Source organism: Macrotis lagotis, chromosome X, assembly GCF_037893015.1.
Source record: "Macrotis lagotis isolate mMagLag1 chromosome X, bilby.v1.9.chrom.fasta, whole genome shotgun sequence".
NCBI classification, from domain to species: domain Eukaryota; kingdom Metazoa; phylum Chordata; class Mammalia; order Peramelemorphia; family Peramelidae; genus Macrotis; species Macrotis lagotis.
This window is the reverse complement of record NC_133666.1, coordinates 531,053,057-531,075,620: the sequence shown is the minus strand read 5'-3', so window position 1 is coordinate 531,075,620 and position 22,564 is coordinate 531,053,057. Positions and strand designations below refer to the sequence as shown.

Here is a 22,564-nt window from a genome sequence, read left to right as displayed (position 1 = left end):
ATCTAAACCTAGATAGCTCTAAATATATGGACTGAAGCTGTGATTTCATTAGTAATCCTAACTTGAATCTGATACAAATCATTATCCTGATAGCTAGGTGACCCAGTGGATAGAATGAAGTACTTAGATTTAGGAAGATCTGAGGTCAAATAATTCCTCAGTCATATATTAGCTGTGTCATCCTGGGCAAGTCATTTGAATTGTCTGTCTCAACTTCCTTATCTGTAAAATGGGAAAAACAATAGTACCAATCTCCTTGGTTTATTGTGAAGATGAAATTAATTAACATATATGTGTGTGTATATATATATATATATATATATATAAAGTAACCCTGTAAATTTTAAAGTACTAGGTTATAACTAGCATTTATATAATTTTAAACTTTGCAAATACTACCTTATTTTATCTTCATAATAATCCTGAGAGATAGATGCTGTCGTTGAATTTTTCACCAAAGGTGAAATCAAAAGAACCATATCCAAAATCTCTCACCTACTCACTAGCCAAAATGACTGAAATTGCACCATTAAAGATTATTTTTCAAAATGTCTATATAATGTAGAGTTCCTCAATTATAGTTTCTAAAACTAATTCAAATTGCAATAAGTTTTTAAAAATCTTCTACTTCCTTTGCACTTTTTCAGTTTAGCTGTGCAAAAATTAGGGACATGGTTGGGGTACTGGGGCGGGGGGATAAAGCAAATACTAAAATAAAGGCTACAAGTGAGTGGTGTCCATGGTGCTGATCAAACTCACCCAGTTTGGTGAAAAGGGGAAAGGTACAAGAAAGTACATACACAGAGAGAAAACCAGGAACATAGAACTAATGAATCAAGATCAAGAATTAGATAGAAAAGTCAAAAAGACAGAAGAGCCAAAGATGTAAAGTAGTTCTAAATGGGAATCAGAAGCAAAATCAGAAATTGAAATGAAGTTCAAAAAAAGATTAATGATAGGTGAGGTTCAGAGTTCAGATTATTATGTATAATTTGATGCCAAACAAGGAGTAAAGTCATGAGCTACAAGTGGTGGGAGGGGTCATATAAACACAAGAGCAAAACAGTTCCTGTACTAAAAGCCTTGTATATTCCATTGGAGAAAACAACACATAATAAAGAAGTAAATACAAAAACAAAGTAAACACAAATTAATTGGAAAGTACAGAGGCTGAAATAATTAGCACAATTTTATCTTTCTTGGCTTCTCTGCATTCTTTTAACCATTGATTACTTTCTCATCCTGACTACTTTCTAGGATTCAATGACACTACTTTCTTCTCATTTCCCTCCTACTAACTAACTGACTCCTCATTCTTGGTCTTTGCTAAATCTTCATCCAGGTCACTTCCATCAAATATAGGTATTCCCAAATTTTTGTCCTGGGTTCTTGTCTCTTCTCCCTCTATACTATATCACTTTGTGATTTCATCAACTTTCATCGACTTAATTTTTAATTTATAAAATTTTTCCCACATCTATATAACTTATTCTAATCTCTCTTCTGAGATCCAGTCTTGAATCACCAAATGCCTTTTGTAGATCTCAAATTAAATATCCCTAAGACATATCAAACTTAATAAATACACAATTAGATTCATAGTTTTCTCTACAAATCCTCTCCTTATCCTTGTTGCTATTAAGGACATTACCATCCTTCCAGTCATCTAGTTGCAAACTCCACATTATACACCACTCCTCACTCTCATTTACCGGACATAACCAATCTTTTACCAAGTCTTTTCATTTCTACCTTCATAGTATCTCATTTACATGTTCCTTTCTCTCTATTTACACAGATTTCAACCTGGTAAAGATCTTTATCACTTCATGCCTATTGTAATAGACTTCAAGCTGAACACCCTGCCTGGTCTCACCCCACTCCATTCCACTCTACTCTACTTTAGCAAAGTAGTGAAAAGCAAAACTAAGTCTTTCTATATCATCCCTCTAGTTAACAAACTCCAGTAACATCCTGTTATTTCCAGAATAAATTATATAATCTTCCAATTAGCATTTAAAGCTCTTTACAACTGGGTCCCTTTCTACCCTTTTATTTTTCTTACATTTATGACCCTCCAATTATTCTACCATCCAGCTATACTGGTCTACCCAGTGTACCATTCACATGATTCTCTATCTCCCAACTCTGAGCCTTTACTCTGACTGACTGTCCTTCATTCCTGGAATTCTCTCTACTCATTTTAATATTCTGGATTTTCTGGTATCCTTCAAGCCTCAGTTCAACTAACATCTTCTGGTAAGAGGACTTTCTTGGTCCCATCCCTACCTCCAATGTCTTTACTCTGAGAATACTTACAGTTTCACTTTAAATATCTTCTATATTTATATGTTTTCCCCTCCATTAGAAGATAAGCTCCTTGAGGGCAGGACTCTGGGATTTGTTGCTTTTTTTATTTTTTTTTTTATTTTGGTTTTGGTCTTTGGGGTTTTTTTGCCCTTATACTTTAAACTTTAAATTTGATTAGAGGAAGAGAGAACAATTAAGAAACTGTTGTAGTAGTCCAGGTAAGAAATGATAAGAGTCTGAACCCATGATTCTGGTGTTAATAAATTAGAGAAGATAATTAAAATGAAAGGTTTTGAGGAAATAGACTCAACAATACTTGGCAATTGACTGGATATTGGTGGTGACTTTAAGGCTATGAACCAGGGTAAGCAGGAAAATTGTAGTACCCTTCACAGAAATAGAAAAGTTAGGGAAAGAGTTGGGTCAGGGGAAGGAAAGATAAATTATGTTTCCACTTTACTTCTACTGCTAAACCTAGTTTTAATTCCATGGAACAAGATGCCCCACCCAGGATATGCTCTTGCTGTTGTCTTTTCAGTTTTGTCCAATTATTCATAAACCCATTTGGAGTTTTCTTGGCAGAGATAATGGAATGGTTTGCCAGTTTCATCTCGAACTCATTTTATAGATAAGGAAATTGAGGCCAAAAGGGCTAGATGAATTGTCCAGGATCATTCAGCTATTAAGTGTTTGAGGTCAGATTTTTGAACTGAGGAAGATGAGTCTTCCTGACTCCAAGACAAGCACTCATCACCTAACTCATTGCTTCTCAAGTCAACACCATACTGATAATTCAAACCTTAATTGATACGAAGTCCCTCAGCCTCCTTTTCCCTCTGACTAGAAGGTTGGAGGGTTGGAATACCCAAGTTCTCCCAATGCCTTCCTTTTTAGCAGGCTGAAACTAGACTCTCCTTTATGCTCCTGCATATCTGTTCCTCTACCTGGTTTCAACTACATGAAATAAGGTATCCCCTGATGTTCCATTCCTACCCTTTGGATCAAATCTTGCTTTCCTGTCTCCTCTTTTGTATGGTCTCCTCCTTTAGACAGTATACTTCTTGAGATCAGAGGCTGTCTTTCTCTTTATTATTTGTATCCCCAGCCATCAGAACACTGCCTGGGAAGGTATTTAATAAACACTTATTGGATTAGATATTAGGGACATTTTGAATTTGAGATGCTTTTGGAACATAGTTGGAATTGTTCAAAAACCAGCTAGCAATTCAAGACTGGTTTATCTCAGATCCTAGGGGTAGATATAAAGATAGCAATAATAATGATAAATTTATATATATTAACCTATTTGATCTTCATATCAACTCTGTGAAGGTGGTGATGTCATCTTCACATGAGGAGACTGAGGCTGGTAACAAGCGTATGAAACAGAAGTCAAATACAGATCTTCTGAATCCTTCCACTAACTACCTGCCTAGATGAGAGTCATCTGCATAGAGATGTTAATTGGATACTTGGAAGCTGATGAAGTCACCAAGAGAGAAAGTAGAGAGAAAAGAAGATGACCCCAGAGACAATATATCCTTTTTTTGACCTTCTACCTCAGAATGACCTTGTCTGTCACTATAGTTTTCCTCTGACCTATGTTAAAACATTAATCCTCATTTCCTTTACATTTCTATAAACTTATTAAAGTTTAAAATTGCACTAATACTTTTGAGACACTCTGTATTTACATATATAATATATAAAATGTATACTTATATACATATACACATGAAATTATTCTTATCTATAGCTGAATTATAAGTCTTATTAGTAGTGCCAATGTGCATATTCTAAGTCTTTTTAAATCATCAGTCTTCCTTTCATTCTTGAAGTATAACCAAAATCTCCCCTCCTATTTTTCTAATCATCCATCCTCTTATGACAGTCTTAGGAATAGTGCCTCCTCAAACAGCCAGGGAAAACAGGAATTTTTTGACAAATGAGTAAAAAGAGATACTGTACAATTCATTTTGGTCTCAGGTAACAAATAGGGAGAAAGATGAACTAGTCAAAAAATTCATGTGGGCTCATAATTTGTTACAATATTTTTACATGGCACTAAATCAACCATCTTCTGATTTATTGAAGTATCTAACCAATCGGGAAAATTGAATTATTGCCACACAATTGATATAGTTTGGTCACTTAGAAAATGGAAACCACATGACACCACATTGAGAGAATATTGAAGCAAAACAACAGACAATTAGTTAAATCCATCTGAGATTTTGGTTAGATTATAGAGTAGTTTGATTGAATATTCAGCAAATTAACCACAAAATCATGAATGTACTTCCACATGGAAAACATCTGTCAGGCATCAAGGCAAAAGTAGAAATGGTATTAGGAGTTTCAGTTGCCATTGAAATAATTTTTAGGTTTTAAAACACTATTGCTAATTGTAGTTGCTTAGGGTTGTTCTGGCATTCAGACTTCCTTTACCAGCAAACATTCACTTGAGAAACAACCCCAAAGATCATAGGCACAGCCTAACTGCCACCTCTACTCCCAGAGTATAGGCAGAAGGGTATTTCCAATGCATGATAATTCCAAGAGAGTGTAAACACACAAGAACAAGCCAGTAGCATATTTAGCACATACCATCAGGAAATACCTCTTCTTCAGTCATACCACCAACTTATCTTTCCCCTGAATTGAGTTCAGCCTATAAAAACCAGAAACAGGGATATTCTGATATTAGAGAAATAATCCTGATCAGGAGCTTTGCTTTGCTGGCAAGTCACTGCAGCAGAGCAATTCAGCAAATTTATTAATGTAAATATATGCAAAGTTGTTGACCCTAAAGAATTCTCAACCTATAATAATCTGGCAATCCTGTTCCTTATTACATGTGTGCTGTCTTATTTCTTTATTACTTAGGTACTTTCCTTGAATTCTGTCCTCACAGTTTTGGTTCAAGAAAGGTTTATTTTCTCTTTGTTCCTCAAACAATGGATAGTACCAGTAGAATATCATGCTGCTCTGTGACTTTGAGCAGGAAGAAAAAATCATAGATATGGTCCAATTTGATCAAATTGCTTCAGCAAGTAGCAAAGAATGAATCTTGATTACAGCTTATATTAGTTAAATTTATGTTTGAGAATGTATCCTTGAGATGTCCTTTTCTCCTCTTTTAGAGAAGAAAGAAGCACTCTCACAAGTCTGACCCAAAGGCAAAGTAGGGCAATAGATAACTTCAGAGAGTACGTTCTGGTCCAAAGAGAGGCCCAATTATCATCTTAAAACCTTAATCCCTTTCATAACTAATACTTGATTACATTTGCTATAAATCCTCTGATGAGACATATCTTAATGCATTCACACCATCTCAATCTTTGTGAATTTTTGAACATTCCCTAACCCCACCATGAATCTTCCAAAGGAGGTCCTCCAACATGATGGATCCTTGCTCTTATTCTTTTAACATTGTGTGGAAACTGATGGGATATATGGCCTATTCATTCTTTACTTTTTTCCATGACTGGCCCTGCAAAAATCTCCCAGGAGATACACATTATCCATTTCTCTCCTGCAAAATGCCTCATTAGTAATATTCTGCTTATGGCTACTATGCCCCATTCCCTTGCCCTTTGGGAGACTCAACTTTAATTCTTCAGAAACTATAGCATTCTTTAAATCAGAGATAAATAATACCACTGGAAGAATATTATTTTAAAATATGGCCATTATTAAAAGTTTGATCTCATCCAAACCTCTGGGCAGTTTTATAAATGGAATCCAGCCAGCTCTGTTATTCTTGATCTAATATATTGTCTATCCTAAGGGTCTGCCTAAGCTGTATGTACTAATGAACCAATTTTAAGCATTGTCCATATACCTGAATATGTAAACAATAGACATTCGTCACTAACTTGTTTTTTCCTAGTTAAGGATAGTCAGATCTAAGTCTTTTGAGTGATTAAGCATATCATTAAAGAAACTTCAGTGTTCTGAAACAATGCAGTCAACACAATGTCATCTACAAATAGCAACATCTGAAGGATGTTCATAAGGATCTCCTTATGTATCCCACATCCATTTGGATTCTGTACTTAATCTTCATGATGATGGCAAATGATTTTAGTGAACATGTGCCTTTCTGTTTTATGCCTCCCTTGAAGTTAGTGATCAGAGGATCATCGAACAAAATTATCTCTATTTTTATAACTTTCAAAGAATATTATATGATTTTGGCATATAAATGAGAGATAACTCTCCTCCCTCAATTTTCTTAATATTGCTTTCTCCTAGTTCTCTTTTTATCTATTTGACTGCTTCTTTTTAATCTTCTTTACCATATCATTATCCACAATTTGATCCCTAACTCTGGGTGTTCCCCAAGTATTTGTTTTCATTTCTCTTTTCTTCTCTCTATAAATCCATTCTTGATGACGTCATCACCCCTTTGGTTTCTATTATTATCTCTCCAAATTGTTTGTCTAAACTTAATCTCTTTCCTAAACTCCAGTTTCATGTCTTCCTATATTTCTATCTATAGAAAATGATAAACTACTAAAACACCTGACAAGTGGTTCTTTAATTGGTATTTTGTTGCTAAATGCTTTTCATTGAGAAAGAGTCCATTTCTTTCTATAGCAGTCTATTCTGTAATATCTCTAATTTCTAAGAATTTTTTCTTGATATTGAGCTTCAATTTACCTCCTTGTAATATCCTCACATTAATTCTTCAGAGACAAACAGAACAATTCAAACTTCTCTTCCTTGTAAGCTGCCTTTTGCCTTTCAAATGCTTAAAGTTAATTACTTATCATGTCCTTTTTGAGATTCTTTTCTCTAGGCTAAAGATCCCCTAGATAGTTCAATCCATCCTCCTATAAATCCCTTCTTTCTATGTGATGCTTACCTTCCTCTGGACCTTTTCTAGGTTTACAATGACCTTCTTAAAGCATAGTGCTCAGAACTGACAATTATATTCCAGATGTGGTTTGACCAAGCAATCAGTTATCAACATGTTTTTATGAAGCACTCAATGTGTGCCAGGAAAGATAATCACTTCCTTATTCCAGGACGATTTGTTTGTCCTAATGAAATTCAAGTCACATTAAGTTTTTTTGATACCAAGTATCACTATCAACTCATACTAATGTAGAAATGCAAAGGAGCTCCTCTCCCAACAATGACTCTCACAAGGCAGGGAGAGTTCCCAGAACAAAGATTTAGAGGGATTAACTCTGAAAAGTTAGTTGGTATCTGTATAATTTTTCTGCCATTGTTGGACAGCCAACACCATATCAACTGCTCTTCAATGCTTTCAAAAGCCACACTGGCCCTTAGGGAGGTGACCATCTTCCAGATGAAAGATCAATCTATTGAGAATAACTCTGCCAAGAATCTTACCAGCAAAGACTAAAAGAGAAATACCACTGTAATTGTCACAGGACAATCTATTCCCTTTTTCATTTATAAAGATGGACAATGGAAGCATCCTTGAATTCTGGGGGATAACCTCTTCATGCCATGTAACCTTTCAGTCACCTTGTAGATCTCAGCTGGAATAGAGTCAGCACCAGTTCCTTTGCCACTTGAAAGAAGCCTAATAGCTTTCAAAACCTCTTCTTTTGATGGAACTTCAGCTAGGGCCTGATTTAATTCAACTTGAAGTAAACAGTCAATGGTTTCTGCATTGACTGATGATAGACTATTAAGAATACTATGGAAATATTCAGCCCATCTCTCTAGAATCATGTACTTATTGTTAATCATTGTGGATCCATCAGCAGTGAGTAGTTGAGATGTACTATAAGTCTTTGGCCTACAAATAGTCTTCAGGTCATCATAAAATCATTTTAGTTTTTTATTATTTGCATAAAATTGAATTTCATCTGCCTTCTTGCCAAGAGTCCAGCATCTCTCTAAGCTTCGCTTGTACTTTACTTTTGATGAAATGTTGCCTACTAAAAAATGGATGAACAATCCTGTTGATAAACCCTGTAGAGTTCTCGTTTTTCATTTAGCACCTTCCATATTTCCCCATCATTTTCATCAAATCAGTCTTGGTGTTTATAAGTGTTCTGACTCAGATGATCAAATGCAATGCTGTACACCAGATCTCTGAAAGCTGTCCACTCGTTTTCTGCTCCACTGTTGCCAACTGTGCATTGGCTCAGTTCCCCTCCAAGTTAGCAATAAAATGTTCCCACTCAGAGAGACACTCTAATTTCTTGACATTAATTCTTCCAGTATTCATTTTGTCTTGGGGTCATCACTTTAGTTGAATGTGAATATTGAGCTTAGAGAGGATGAGTCTGTGATAAGTCCAGAACTCTGCACCATACAACTCCAGAAAAAAAATGCCTGGAACAGAACAGAGGACTATATTCAATATTTGTAGATCTGACCAAGGTCTTTGATACCATCAATCATGAGGGCTTTTGGAAAAGTTATCAATATTTGGTTGCTCTGAGAAGTTCATCAGTATTGTATGTCAATTTCATAATGATATGCATTCCCAGGTTCTGGATAGTGAACAATGCTCTCAAGATTTCCCAGTTACCAATTGAATGAAACAAGTATGGGAGCAAGAGTTCACATAGCATGATGTTTTCAGCCATGTTATCAAACATTTTCACTGAGGATGAGCCCTACATCTAGGTTAGCTGCTGCACTGATGATAAATTCTTCAACTCCACAAGACTTCAAGCCAAGATTAAAATGGAAAGATGTTGCATGAGCTTCTGTTTGTAGATGACTGGGCACTCAATGCAGCCTCTGAAACTGAGATGCATCAAAAGTATGGATTGATTTTCTGTTGTTTGTGCTAATTTTGGTCTAACAATTAGCATCAAGAAAACTCAGGTACTCCATCAACCAGCACCCCACCATCCATATGTGGTACCATCAATTACAACAAATGGAGAAATACTGTGGACTATGAACAAGTTCACTTAACTTGACAGTATCCTTTCCAAGGAGGTACATAAAGATAATGAGGTTGACACTTGAATTGCAAGAGCTAGCTTAGTATTTGGGAGATTCTGAAAGAAAGTGTGAGAAAGAAGAGATATTAGGCAGACTATCAAACTGAAGGTCCAATGAGGTGCTGACCTCATTGCTATGTCTGTGAAACCTGAACAGTCTACCAGCATCATGTCCAGAAACTGAATTACTTCCATTTAAATTGTCTTAGGAAGATGAGGTTCTTTCTTGAATTAAACTACCTAGCATTTCAACATTATTACAATGGGTTTAACATGTTGTTAGAATGCCAGACTAGTGTTTGCCAAAGAAAACTATTTTTTGGTGATCTCACATAGGGCATGTGCTCACTGGAGGGCAGAAAAAGTGATACCGTGACACCCCTGAAGGCCTCATTGAAGAACTTTAGAATTGATTGTACAGCATAGTAGATACTGGCACAGGACCTCCCAGCATGATGTACCCTCATTAGTGAGGATGCTGCACTCTATGAGAAAGGCAGAATTGAAGCAGCTCAAAGGAAACGTGACAACCATAAGTTTAAAGTAACCACCCCAGGTGTACACACGGGCTATTTGTGCCCAAGACATGGTAGACCATTCCAAGCTCATATTGGTCTGATCAGCCACAATCAGACACACTGTAATTTGTCTCAAACACTGATGTTGTTTTGGTCTTCTTCAATAACAAAGGACAAAAACCAACCAACCAATCTCTACCAGTGTGATTCCATCATGATTATTGGTTGATAATAACTAATTAGCCAAACCAATCCTCAGTTTTTACTTAGGGATATTTAGTAAGGTGATATAATTTTTAAAATTGCTATAATAAATATATCCTCATAAAAAAACTCAGAGACAATCTATTACAAATGGGCAGCAGTTCAGAAAGCACATGTGGCAAAAGGAAACTGACAGATCCTGGTTAGTAAGTATTCTTAAGATGTTTCCAGGTATAGTATAATTTTCTACTGACTTCCTTGTAGAGCCCTGAATTGGACTTTTCATCATGTCTGATTTATCCTTGGCTTTCAATGAAGACACTGACATTGGCTGTTCTGGATTTACTTTTTTTTTATGAGATTTTTATGTCTTTTTTTTTATTTTTCACAGTTAGGCAATTATTTAGTGTCTGAGGCCAGATTTGAATTCAAGCCCTCTTAACTCCAGAGCCGGTACTCTATCCACTGCACCACCCAGCTGCCCTCTGGATTTACTTCTAGGATACCAACTGGAAGTTCAAAAATCCTCCTTCTTACCCTTAACAGTTGATAAAATCCTTCTCTTATGTGGGGATTGGGAGGGAGTGAGGAGAGGAAAGGAGGTAAGAGAGGGGAGGAGCCTTAAAAGAAGACCCAGGCTGGGATTTTGTTCATCCTGTCCAATAAATTTTTTTTCTCACAGGTTATATGGGAACTTCTACCCTAAGACCAATTACCTAATCATTTATCCCAAATTGGCTATCTAGTTTTAGACAGGTCCAACAGGTTATGAGCAAGTCCCTTAACTAAGTAGAGCACAATTATTATTTCATGTCACTCAAAAATACCTAAACTGATTAAGAACTTTTCATATTCAGTTTAAAACTTAATATGCCTGCCTAGGTCTTGTTCATACCTTGGATTTTTTATTGTTCTCTGTTAACAAAGGTATCCAGGTATCTTTATATACTATATTCATATCTATATAGGTGTATGTGTGTATATCTATACACACATACACTTTATATAATGTTTTATGTATATATACACCATATATAGCAAATGTAATATATGATAAAATGTCAGCATTTTGTCACTGTAAGTGACATAAGATTAGCTCAATCAATCTGCAACCCTTATACTGAATTTGTATCAGCTCTTTTCAGGCAAATTGATGTGTATAATCATACCTTCCACAACTCATTCTTGTGAAGTTGATTTCTTGAATCCATGGATAACATTTTACTTTTCTCTCTATTCAATTTCATCTTACTAGATTCACCTTAGTGACCAAGTCTATCAAATCTTTTGTTAAACCTCCTTATTACCCTTATACCATCTTCAAATTGGACAAAGTTTTCACCTCCAACTTTATCCATGTTCTTCAAAGATATTAGTTTAAACCAAACTAGGCCAACACAGATCAATGATGCCCTTAGTTGAGATCTCCCTCCAAACTGACTGTATTTAGTCATTATGACAACTTCTAGAACACCTCAACAATCTAATTGACAAAATCAATATAAAGTTATTCAAAAGTCTAACAACTTTCACCCAGGATGAAAAATAAATATCACCTAATCAATAAGCAGATATTAAATGACTATTATGATTCAGGCACTATTCATTGCCTATGCTAGGCAAAAATGAAGAGACAAAAATAAAACTTTCCCTACCTCAATGGATTCACATTCTATCAGAGGAAATGACATGTATGCATATAAGTCTATTCAAAATAAACACAGGATAATGAGAAGGGTCTGAAGAAGAATAGTTTGCTGAAATAAGAATTGAATAACAGGAAGAGTTCAGAGTTGATGTCATTTGGAAAATAATACAATATTTTCAGTGATTTTCAGCTGTTTACCACTGCAAAAACTCATTTCTTTTAACATTGATCCACCAGTGATGTTTCATGGCTTCAAATTGCTTCACCTAATGCCTCCCAAAGACTTCTAAACTGATAACTATTGGAACGCTGCAAGGGATTCTATTAAATCAGAAAGATAAGTCATGCAAATGAGGGAAATAGGTGGCCAAATGATTCGACTACTGGAAGACCTGAGTTCAAATCTAATTTCAGACATATATTCAGCCTTGGTACCCTGGGCAAATCACTTAACCTTTGTTTTCCTTGGTTTCTTCATCTGTAAACTGGAAAAATAATAGCATCTTCCTTCCAGGGAAATTGTGAGAATTGAAAAAGATATTTGTCAAGCCTTAAGGTGCCGCATTATTAGTTACTAGTTATTATTATTATTGTTGTTGTTGTTGTTAGTAAATGACCCAAAAAGCAATAAAAAAGCTTCAAGGTGGGCATCAGTGGGCAGCTAGGCGACTCAGTAGATAGAGCACCAGAGCTGGAGTCAGGAAGATCTCAGTTCAAATCTGACCTCAGACCCTTAGCAAATCCACTGGAGAAGAAAATGGAAATGGGAAATTGTTCCAGTATCTTTACCAAGAAAATCTCATTCTCAGAATGGTCCACAACATTGCAAAGAGTAAAACATGACTAAATACCAGCAAGGCTAAAGATGATTTATACATGTATATCACCAAAAGCTTATGTACCGAGAGAGATTGAGAGAGAGAGAGAGAGAGAGAGAGAGGGAGAGAGAGATCAAGCAATAGCCCAAGGTATCCTAGAGTATTGGTATTGAGGAGATACAGAAGGTCCCAGAGGAGGTCCTCCCAGACATTTTATGGATATGCTAGGGAGAATGGACAAGAATTGCACAAGAAGAAAAGATGAAGCAGAGATGGGAGGAGTTGGGCTATAATAGTAGAGGAAACGCCCATTCATGATGGGATTACAGATCCTCACAAGTTTAAAAATGCCATTACTTGTATGCATGTGCACTTACTCAAAGGGGATGAGGGTGGGGATAGGTTTTAAATGTAACTGATTACCTTTGTTACCAGATGACAAACAGCAATGCCACAGTATTTTCAATTAATCATTTGTGCCCAAAAGACATGATAAATGGCTTTTTTTTGATGGGAAATCCCTTGTTTTTGAGCACAATAAATCATCTTTCATTAAAAAGATGACAACTCTATAAAAGGAAGAATGCACATACAAATAGAGGGGCGAATGAACAAAGAAAATGAGCGGGAGCAGAGAGGGTATAACTAATAAATTGTTATAGATGTTTTGAATGCTGAAATTCATTTTTACTATAAACAGTTAGAATTGTATGACTACCTGCTTTATGTTATTGTTTAAAGTTACATTCATAATAAATTTGTGCTGTTTATTGCATTTTTTTAAAAGGACTGTGTCTGCTTTTTTTTCAAACTGAAGATTAATTGCATAGCTGTCAAGACAGACAAAAACTCAAATAAGCTTTTAAAGGACACGTACATAAAATGGACTATGTGGTGTTATTCTGTGGCCTCTCCTCACTCTGGCATTCAGAGCTGTGTGACATGATTGTGTCACTATTTAAGTGGCGTGATCACTCACTGTCCCCAAGGGAGCTCACAAAGGGGAAGAATCTGGGTCTCATTGGGAAGTTCACTGAAGGATTTCCCTAGCTTTGGGGGCAATTCAAACACCAGTCTTAAGGGTACATTCAATCCGGGAATTTCTTTCAGGGCCCTATTGTCTTTTCCTTGTCTTCGCTTTCTGTGCAGCTGTCGTGGCTGTACTTCAGCTCCATCATGAAGCAGAGGCAGATGTCTCCCTCTGGAGCCATTGCCAACACCACTCCAATGGCAGCTGTTCCAGCAGCACTGTGAGAGCAGCGTGACCACCAGCGTCAACAGAGAGACTACATCACATCTGCAAAGCTTTTAGCTTCCACTGGCTCCAGGCCTGCTGTCCCAACTCACTTCTATACAATGGGATCCCCAGATGGCATCACTTAACACAATTGGTTCTCCATTAGACTGGGGAGACTAGGGTGATCTGAGATGTTGCACTCTATTCTGAGGGTAGGGATTTTTTTTTTAATTTGTTTGTTTTGGGCTGATTTTTTTTTACTCCCCTTTTTCAAGACCTCTGGCCCAGATAATGAATAAAAGTTATTTTCCTAAAATATTTTATTGATATCTACTCCAAAATGGAAACCACTGTGACCCCCCAAAAGATGGGCAAAGTAATAATATTTAGGATGTTCTAAATATGAGAATAATAAAAGAGGGGGGCAAAAGAAATTGAGAAAGGGAGTACTTTCCATAGAAATGTTCATTATTTCCTCTAAAAATCTTCCTCTCTTAGTCATTTTGAAAAATAATCTAAACAAACTCATCCACAAATTCAATATACAATGAAATACCATTGTAGGCACCTAGTCAGTGGGGAAAAAAAATCTTGTTTCATCATCAGATTTCTTCTACTGTATCCAGGGCAAAGTACTATCTCCAAGTGGACCTTAGTTCTATACTCCCTGATTATTCAATTTGTTATTAAGATACACACCCATTCAGTAAAGATAACCAATAAAAGATGAGTCTAACCAGTCTAGCCAGCTTGCTCATGTTGGCAGTTGAAATTCTAATAGTTGGATAAGGTGTCTGTGGTCTGTTTCAACTCCAAATCAAAGTAATGTCATGAAAATACCCCAGGAGCTAAAATCTTGAAAGGAATTTCTCCAAACCCTCCAACACCATGAGAATGGTTCATTTCCCTGGATCAGTAATGAAATTTACATGTGATCAGTATACAGTTCACCTTTTTTAAAATAAAAAATGAAAAGTAAATGTCAAAAAACAACCTCAAAACCAAGAAATTCTAAGTCACAACTATGTTGCTTCTTGGCATAAGCTTCCTCAAAGAGGACTCTAAAACTGAATATCCTTGAAAGTTGACAGGAATTCCTTGTTTAAATCAAATCTCCAGATGACCCAGGAATGTCTCAGAGTAGGATTTGGACAGATGTCTTGACCTGCCTGTGGTCAGTGGCCTTGTCCTTCCCAGTCTAGTTATGTTAACCTCCTGATCAATTTCCCCCCCCAGAAAAAGATAGATTTGCATCTATCTTCAAACCTCAATTGTTCCATGAATTGAAATTAAGGCTTGCACCAGTAAGAAATATATGAAGGTAGATCAGAAGACTTGCTCAATAATTCTGTTGCTGGTCCCTCACATAAATTCTTTGGACTGCTTTATCCTTCCTCACCTCAAATCATACTGCCTAAATTTCTGACATCAACATGTGTGGCAACATACCCTAACAAGACATACAAATTCCTCATCATCAGTCCTTTTGGTGTTGCTAATGTCTCATACCTTAAGCACCTTGTTAGCATCATCTCTTCTTTTCCAAGAAATATATCAGGAGGGGAATACTGGACTGGTCAAATGACAGTCTTGATGTTCTGCCATATCTACTGTACTAGGTAAAGTTCTTCAACTCTCATTTTGCTTCTCTTTCATTAACCAAGGAGGTTGATGATCCTCAGATAAGGAAGAACTGAACAAAAATAGATAAAAGGGAATTAAAACTTAAAAATAAGTGAAAAGATGGAAGGGAAATGATTAACATTTTTCTAACTCTATTGACAGAATCATGTGAATTGAAGCTTAGTTTTTAATAACACTTATTATGGTAATTGATTTCCTAATAAATTTCCTAATAACCCTCTGTGAATCTTTGGTATAAATCGAATTTGGCCATAGTGAATTGAAAAGCTAATATTTATAAAACACTCATTATATACTGGATTATATAATTTGCAATTATTATTTTATTTGTTACTCATTAACCAGTTTTGAACTCAGATCGCCTGACTCTAGAATTACATGTAAATATTTTATTGTTGTTTAGTTGATTATTAATGTCTGACTATTTGAGTCCCTATTTGAAATTTTCTTGACAAAGATACTGGAATGGTTTGCCATTTCCTTTTCCAACTCATTTTACAAACAAAGGGTTAAGTGACTTGCCCAGGATTACACAGCTAGTAAATGACTGAGGCCAAATTTGAACTCAGATCCTTCTGACTCCAGGGCTGATGCTCCATCTACTGCTTCACTTAGCTGTCCTTGTATGTTTATATGTGTATGTGTGTGAATTTTGTTGTTATTGTTGAGTTGTTTCAGTTATGTCTGACTCTTTGTGACCCCTTGTTTTCTAAGCAGAGAGATATGAGAATGGTTTACAATTTTCATCTATAGTTCATTATATAGATGTGGAATGAGGTAAACAGGTATCATGACTTACCCAACTATAAAGTATCCGAGTCAGATTTGAACTCATGACAAGTGTTCTGTTCATTGAGACACCCTGCTGCATATATGTGTGTGTATATATACACACATATATATTTAATTATATATGAATATTAATGAAAATAAATAAAATCCTAGGTAAAAGAATATAGATACATGTGTGCATGTGTATTTGTGTATGTGTATAGATTTATATGTATACATAGTAAAACTTGTATGTGCTAATACAGAGCAAAGAAAGACTGGGAGAAAGTATAAACAAAAACAAGCCAAAGGCAATGAAATTCAGATTAATTGCAAAGGTTTCTCTTGGTTCCAGAGAATACATTCTGACTTTTTAGGAAGAATGCAGAGGAATTTTAAGAGCAAAGTAGTACATGCTTTCCTAGATGTATTTGTTGGTCAGTCCATTTTGCCTGGTTGGTTTTCACTGCTGCTATTGGTACTTTTGTTTTTACAAGGGAGTGGGGCTGTAGTTTATCCAAAACTGATACTGATATAATATTTCCAAAGCATCAATAATTTTCAAAGAGGTATATTATTCAAACTGAGGGATGTGCTCATTCTACTGCACTCTGTCCTACTCGGATCACATTTAGAATCTAGATCAACTCTGGGTGCTAACATTAACAGACTGCTGTGGATAAAGGGGAGGGCAACCAATATGGCTACTAGTCCTGAGCTCATGCCATCTGAGAATTATTTAAAGGTACTGGAAATTGTTAGCCTGGAGAAGGAAAGACTCGAGGATTGTGTGCCTAGTGGTGTATAGTGGGCACTGTTTAATATCAGGACTCTCTGAGGAAAAAAAATTCATCATAATATCCTTTTCAGTTTAATCTGCCTTATTAATGTTTTCTCCATCACTTTTCTTGCATCTAGACAATAGACAATAACAACAAAAAACAAACCCTAATTTTGTTGCCCTGATTTCCCAGGTATAAATGTTTACATTTGGTCTTCCTGAGCAGATAATAGCTAACTTTTACACACATTAAGGGGTGGAATATGATATTTTCTCAAAGCAAAGGTAGGGTTGTTGTATGAAAGAGGGATTGAATTTGTTCTACTTGGTTTCAGAAGACAAAACTAGCAACAATAGGACAGTAGAAATTGCAGAGTGGTAGATTTAGGCTTGATGTCAGGGAAAACCTCCAAATGTTCAAAAACCAAATGGGCTGTGACTTTGGTGGGAGGTGATTTCCCATCACCAGATGTTATCAAGCAGAGGCAAACTGAGCACATGTCAAGAACACTGGAGAAGAGATTCAGGTTTAGATATGAGTTGGAACTCTGAAGTCCTTTCCAATTCTGAAGATACAGTTCTGGGATATCAGTCTTCTCTCCTTACATCTCAACCTTCCTCCTTCCCCCAACACTAGAACATTCTGCTAAAGCAGAATTGGAGAGAGAATCTGAAGTACGTAGGGTGAAAACCTTCACTCTCCCTATTTTTAATGTGTAGGTGGAAGGCTGCCCTAGTGGGGAAAAGAGGTTGACACACACACACACACACACACACACACACACACACACACACACACACACACACACAGACCCCACACCTCTGCAACATAACCCTTCCTTGCCAAGCCAGCACAGTTTTTGTAGATGTTCTGATGTCTGACTTTCCATTTAGCCTTTGACCTCCTGTTCTGTTTGCTCTAAACCATGTTGTGACTTCATTCTGTTCCCCAGTTCCTATCTCTGCTTAGACTGCCACTTCTTAGTACTGGCAACTTTCATGCCTTTTTCTCCACCTGATTCTTTCCTAGTCCAAGGTCCATTCCCGTTTCTTTAACTCTCTGCTACCCAAAGATCTGGGGCTGACAATACCAGCAAGAGTACAAAAACTTAAGGTGCATTATAGGTGACTGGGACAGAAAGACAGAAAGAAAGACAGAAATGAAGACAGACAGAAAGAAAGAAAGAAAGAAAGAAAGAAAGAAAGAAAGAAAGAAAGAAAGAAAGAGAGAAAGAAAGAGAGAAAGAAAGAAAAGGAAAGAGAAAAAAGGAAGGAAAGAAGAAATGAAGGAAGGAAGGAAGGAAGGAAGGAAGGAAGGAAGGAAGGAAGGAAGGAAGGAAGGAAGGAAGGAAGGGAAGGAGGGAGAAAGGAAGGAAGGGAGGGAGGGAGGGAGGGAGAAAGGAAGGAAGGAGGGAAGAAGGAAAGGAAGGAGGGAAGAAGGAAAGGAAGACAGAAAGAGAGAAAGAGGAAGAAAGAGGAAGGAGAAAAACAAAGGGAAAAGGGAGAAAAAAGAAAAGAGAAAAGAGAAATTAGTCAAAGAAAAGAATGGAATGAAAAAGGATAAATGACATAAGAAGGAGAGATAAAAAAAGGGAGAAACAGAAAAATATGAAAGCCCCTACCTCACCAGATTGTTGTGAGCATCAAATGAGCCAACATATGTAGAACACTCGGTAATCCTTAAAGTAGTATATAAATATAAGTACTCATTACTTCTAAATAAGAATATTTTTCCTTTGAGGCCACATGGTCTCAAATAGAGAATAGTGAATGGAGAACTAGCCTTGGGGTGGGAAGTCCTTCTACCACCAATACATAAAGGCTGTGTGAACCCTGGACAGGTCATTTATTCTCTTAGGACCCTTGGGCAATTCTCTAAGATCATAAATTGCAGATCTGCATTGGTAGGCTTGATAACAACGATGAAATTGCATATTTGAAAAAAAAAGAGAGAGAGAATGTTTTGTCAAAACTTACTGTGACTCCCCAATTCATTGTGTCATTACCCACTATAGCCCATGCTTTAGATAACAATATAAAGGGAAAGTTAGACAGCAGAACTACCCATTAGTCCCATTTCTCCTTTATCCAAAACTAGCCTCTCCCAGTGTCTGAACCCTCCCCAAGGTCCTTATTAGGCAAGCAATGCTACAATCAGTTCCAGGCCCCAAGAGGATGCTTGGAGAATTTTTAATTCACCACAAACCTGCTGTTGAAAACATCATTTGAAAAGTAATAATGCCAAGGCAGCCAGATGATGCAGGATAGAGCACCTGCCCTGGAGTCAAGAGGACCTGAGTTCAAATCGGGCCTCAGACACTTAATATTTAGCTAGCTGTGTGACTTTGGGCAAGTCACTTAACCCCACTGCCTTGCAAAGAAAAAAAAAAGAAAAGAAAAGTAATAATGTCAAATCTTCCTCTTAGGCACCCAATGGCATCAAATTTAGTGAGTTCATAATTCACTCAGAAGCATATGAGTTATCAATATGGAGATACAGAATGTCTCACAAAAACCAGACCTTTATACATTTTAGAGTCTTTAGAGAGTGCATCTCACAATGCTAGTCAGAGATGAACCTGCTTAGTTCATGGCAAAATTAGTCTTGGACTTGAAATACAGATCAATATGTTTGTAAGTGTTCTTCAAATTGAGCTGAGCTTCCCCTTCTACCTCCTGAGAATCAGGGTAGCTTTAGAGCAGGGTATGACTACTTCATATACATACATACACACACACACACACATTAGTAGAGTGACCATAGGCAAGTCTGTTGATTATCTCTGAACCTTAATTTCTTTATTTGTAAAATGGAAATAATCCTATTTACACCACCTGCCTCAAAGGATGATGAAGAGGGTGCTTTGAAAATGTGAAAGCACATGCTCGCTTTGGCAGCACATATACTAAAATTGGAATGATACAGAGAAGATTAGCATAGCCCCTGCGCAAGGATGACACGCAAATTCGTGAAGCATTCCATATTTTTAAAAAAAACGTCAATCTCAGTCTTTACTGGAACTGCACAAGCTGGCAGCTGAAAAGAACGACCCCCACTTATGTGATTTCATCAAGACCCACTACCAGGATGAACAGGTCAAGTCCATCAAACAACTGAGTGATCATGTAACCAACCTGCAAGATGGGGGTCCCCCGATTCTGGCATGGTGGAATATCTTTTTGACAAGCATACCCTTGGAGACAGTGACCATGAAAGCTAAGCCACCCTGGCTTCCCCCACACCTGGGAACTGTGGACAAGACTCCTACTGTCTTTCAGTGCATGCATATTTTGGTTATCTGACTTTTTCATAATCTGTACCAAAAAACAACCACCATTTACATCCCAATAAAGTGACTTGGTACTGGAAAAAAAAAAAAAAAAAGAAAATGTGAAAGCACAATAAAATTTTGATTACTGTCTCACTGGTATTTCAAAAAACTATGAAGATTTTGAAGCCAGGAAGATGTTAAAGTCTACAGTATAACTTGATGAATGGATATCCTTGTACTGTTTAACATGACTTGTAGATTAACACTCAGGATTAGAACATTCTCTGGCAAAAAAAAAAAAAAGTAAAAACTTCCATAATAAATAACCCAGACTAAAGTAAATTCTGTGAGTATTCATAAGGAGCCATTTTTCCCCTGGTAGGGAGAAAAAGTGAAAGAACAGCCAAAAGAGCAAGTAACTGAAGTCATAAAAGCATCCTCAGGGGAAAAAATAAAGGATATCAATTTTTAATTTTTTTCTTTTTTCTTCATTATATTTTAAATGCTTTCCTCTCCACATCAAGTTCAGATGAAGTTTATTTGAGAGTAGAGTATAAAACACAGAACCAAACTTTTCCAGGTCCTATGTAATATAGACTGGATGTTGTGCATATGTGGATAATCTAATATAAAATGACTGGGCAACTTGCATCATAGATGAGAGTTGGATACTTGATTTGACAAGCTGCATCCCATACCTCCAAAGGTAGAATGTGATTTTCATGTTTGTGAAGAGGGCCTTGGTTTCACCCACACACAGCCCCAGTGATCAAAGAGGGGAGAGGCAAGCATACCCCTAATTCATGACAATTATGACTGGGCAATCCTTCCTTCAACTCTCTTTTCTCTAATATATGTATTTAGCTTGAATCAAAGCTATCTACAAAACCTTAAATATTGTTCATTTAAGAGTACATGTACTTCTTTTGGGGTCCAGAATAAATAATATTTTCCAACTATTTTCATGCTCTAAAGAGTAACACAGATTACTATGACCAACCTAGTTCCCTTCCACCACACCCTCATTATATGAGGAAATAATATGAGCAACACATTGATTTAAGCAAACAACAAACAGACATTGAGGAAGTTACAGTGAACAAGGTCAATGATAGCACGCACAAGCACAAATGAGCTCTTTGACTGGGAAGACCAAGTTGAAAATGATCTCACTGGGGAAGTCTGCTCTTCGCAGTCTTGGGGATTGCAGGTGTTAGAAGTCAAGGGGTTGATGTCCTCATATGTCTGCAACACTGGGGCACCAATTAACCATTTAAAAGTTCACATCTTGGCTCTTGCCCAAGTCTCTTGATCAACTCCTCCCAGATCTCTCCCCACAGTATCTCAACTAATAAAAAGTCATGTCTACTTCCACACATATAGCAGTGTCACAGAGCTATCTGTTAGAAAATTGCTTGAATGGGGGGGGTGCAGAATAATAGAGTGATATTCAAATTCCTATATAGTGGATAAGGAAATATGGTAGAAAGAGCACCATATTAGAAATCAGGAAACCTAAGTTCTAGTCCCAGCTCTCCCATTTTATAGATGCATCATCATGGATAATAAGCCCTTGATACTTGAATATTCATACCTTTAAAATGAAAGGATAGGATTATGTGATCACTCAATTTCCATCAAGCTCTAAATCTCATTATCCACCCCCTTATCCACTTTATTATTTATATTTTGAAATTTTTACTTGACTAAACATCCTAGGTCTAAGGAACATTTAACTGAATTAAAAATTACTTAACATTATCTTTATTTATTACATATATTGTATTATATATTTCTTAGCATTAATAATAATGTGAATATAACACTGATATACTTGGGAAATAATTTGAATGACCCCAAAAACATTATTGACAAAGAATACATTAGTTAATTTAATAGTATTTTGTAAATATTTCCGTTGCCAAAATTTGCAACCCCTCAGTATTCCCCATTGTTGTCCTTTTGTGTGCTAAAGTGATGGTTTGTACCCAGTATCCAGTTGCCCAATTAGAGTAGAAAAAGAAGAGGTATTAGAGCAGTAGCTGCAAAATCATTATCAAAATTTAATTCATATTTAATAGAATACTGTTCACAATGAATTTTTCATCTCATATACTCATCACTTATAAAGCTTTGCTTTGTTTTGTTTTTTAGGTTTTTGCAAGGCAAATGGGGTCAAGTGGCTTGCCCAAAGCCACACAGCTAGGTAATTATTGTTTCTGAGACCGGATTTGAACCCAGGTATTCCTGACTCCAAGGCCAATGTTTTATCCACTACACCACCTAGCTGCCCCTAAAGCTTTGTTTTTAAAAAAAACTTCTGGAATAAAACCTGTTTCAAACCACCATTTGGTATGCTCAATAGTTAAGAATCAAAAAGTAAAAGGGCAGCTAGGTGGCACAGTGGCTAGAACACC

General features: G+C 36.5%; 1 non-coding gene across 1 annotated transcript; it reads left to right on the top strand.

Moving 5' to 3' along the window:
• Positions 1–19,757: 19,757 nt before the first annotated feature.
• Positions 19,758–19,864, top strand: LOC141503573 (U6 spliceosomal RNA). The gene has a single exon (XR_012472919.1). It is a non-coding gene; the product is annotated as a U6 spliceosomal RNA (small nuclear RNA).
• The last annotated feature ends 2,700 nt before the right edge of the window (positions 19,865–22,564 follow it).